This window comes from Urocitellus parryii, unplaced genomic scaffold (assembly GCF_045843805.1).
Source record: "Urocitellus parryii isolate mUroPar1 unplaced genomic scaffold, mUroPar1.hap1 Scaffold_37, whole genome shotgun sequence".
Classification (NCBI taxonomy): Eukaryota; Metazoa; Chordata; class Mammalia; order Rodentia; family Sciuridae; genus Urocitellus; species Urocitellus parryii.
Window position 1 is genome coordinate 10,552,480 of NW_027553327.1, and position 2,454 is coordinate 10,554,933.

Sequence of the window (2,454 nt, forward strand, 5' to 3'; positions counted from 1 at the left end):
AGCCGCCGCGGGCCCGCCGGAGGCGCTGAGCCTGGAGGAGATCCTGCGGCTCTACGGGCAACCCATCAACGAGGAGCAGGCGTGGGCCGTGTGCTACCAGTGCTGCGGCTCGCTGCGGGCCCCCCGCCGGCCCGCGCCGCTAGGCCGCACAGGTCCGCGTCTGCAGGGACCCCGTCGTCACGCTGGCGCCCGGAGACGAGGGCCCGGCGGCCGCGGGTAAAATGGGAAATTCACGTTGTACAGAAACAGAGGTTATCCAGTCCTTGGGAATTATTATCTATAAAGCACTGGAAGGAGAATGAGGAACGGGAGCTAAGCCCTCCCCTGGAGCAGCTCATCGACCGGATGGCCAACACGGTGGAGGCCGATGGCAGCAAGGACGCGGGCTACGAGGCTGCAGACGAGGGCCTGGAGGAGGAGGAAGATGAGAAGAGGGCCCTCTCTGCCATTCGCTCCTACCGAGACGTCATGAAGCTGTGTGCTGCTCTTCTCCCAGCCGAGTCAGAGGCACCAAATCATTATGAGGCAGTGTGTCGCGCACTGTTCGCAGACACCATGGAGCTCCACACGTTCCTGACTAAAATCAAGAGTGCAAAGGAGAATCTTAAGAAGATTCAAGAAATGGAGAAGAGTGATGACTCCAGCACAGACCTAGATGAGCTGAAAAACGCTGACTGGGCCCGATTCTGGGTCCAGGTGATGAGGGATTTGCGAAATGGGGTAAAACTTAAGAAGGTCCAGGAGCGGCAGTACAACCCACTGCCCATCGAGTACCAGCTGACCCCCTATGAGATGCTGATGGATGACATCCGGTGCAGAAGGTACACCCTGCGGAAAGTGATGGTGAATGGTGACATTCCTCCTCGGTTAAAGAAGAGCGCTCATGAGATCATCCTGGACTTCATCAGGTCAAGACCTCCTTTAAACCCCGCTTCAGCCAGAAAACTGAAACCAACCCCACCACGGCCTCGGAGCCTGCATGAAAGAATATTAGAAGAAATTAAAGGAGAAAGAAAGCTGCGAATGTGTCCCCAGAGGAGATTAGACGGAGCCGATTGGATGTGACTACCCCAGAATCTCCAAAGAATGTTGGGGAGCCATCTATGCTGAATGGAGGCCTGACATCGCAGACAGAGATTGGGGGGACCCCTGCTGCCCAGCAAGCACCTGCACAGCGCAAGAAGCTCCTCAAGGCCCCCATGCTGGCCGAGCTGGACAGCTCTGATTCGGAGGAGGAGACTCTGCCCAGGTCGTCCAGCGACAGCAGCGCGTCTCCCTCCTTCCTCGAGAACCCAGCGCTGGAGGCCACGTGCGAGAGGAAGAAGCCCCAAGAGTTCCTGCCCATGTCGTCCACCCCTCAGCCCGAGCGGCGGCAGCCGCCCCAGCGACGGCACTCCACCGAGAAGGAGACGCCCACCAATGTGAGGCAGTTCCTGCCCCTGACCCGGCAGAGCTCCCGCTCCCTGGAGGAGTTCTGCTTCCCCGTGGAATGCCTCGCTCTGACGGTGGAAGAGGTGATGCACATCCACCAGGTGCTGGTGAAGGCAGAGCTGGAGAAGTACCAGCAGTACAAGGACATCTACACTGCCCTGAAGAAAGGAAAGCTCTGCTTACGTTGCCGAACCCGGAGGTTTTCCTTCTTCACCTGGTCTTACACCTGCCAGTTCTGTAAGAGGCCCGTGTGCTCACAGTGCTGCAAAAAGATGCGGCTGCCCTCCAAGCCATACTCCACTCTACCCATCTTTTCTCTGGGACCTTCCACCTTACAAAGAGGGGACAGTACTACCAGGTCAGAAAAGCCCCCAGCAAGCCACCAGTGGCCACTGCGCAGCATCGCCAGGTTCTCCTCAAAGTCTCCCAAGGAGCTCATGGAGGACTGGAGCACCATGGAGGTGTGCGTGGACTGCAAGAAGTTCATCTCGGAAATCGTCAGCTCCAGCCTGCGCAGCCTGGTGCTGGCCAACAAAAGAGCCCGGTTAAAAAGGAAAACACAGTCCTTCTATGTGTCCTCTCCTGGCCCCTCGGAGTACTGTCCTTCAGAGAGGACTATCAGTGAGATCTGAGCCGTGCCTTCCACTGGCTTCAGTGTGCAGAGTTGGGGCAGCCATGTCCGAGGATGCTGACCAGGCCGCTCCTTTCCGTGGTTTGACTAAACAGGCTTAAGTTTGAAGTGGACCAGAATCCTGCTGCATCACCTTGTCCCACAGGCTCTACCCTGAGTTTCCTCGACTGGTAATAGGAAAGGCCAGCCACCTGCTCGTTGGCCCTGAGAGGACAGTACTCTGGAATTTGCTTTGTGTGTGTGGATGTGGTGGCTGGAACCTTGCTGAGTCCAGTTCCTTGCCGCCCCTCCAGTGATCCTGGCTGAGGCAGAAGCTGCTCCCGCAAGTAGTCAGTCCAACAGAGATGTCGATGGCAGCAGGGCTGTGCGCAGGAAGGCACGTTGGCAGTTCC

The 2,454-nt window shown here is 57.7% G+C and overlaps 1 pseudogene; it reads left to right on the top strand.

The window, feature by feature from the left end:
• Positions 1-206: 206 nt before the first annotated feature.
• LOC144252133 (protein spire homolog 1 pseudogene) lies at positions 207-2,153 on the top strand (annotated as a pseudogene).
• Positions 2,154-2,454: the final 301 nt, after the last annotated feature.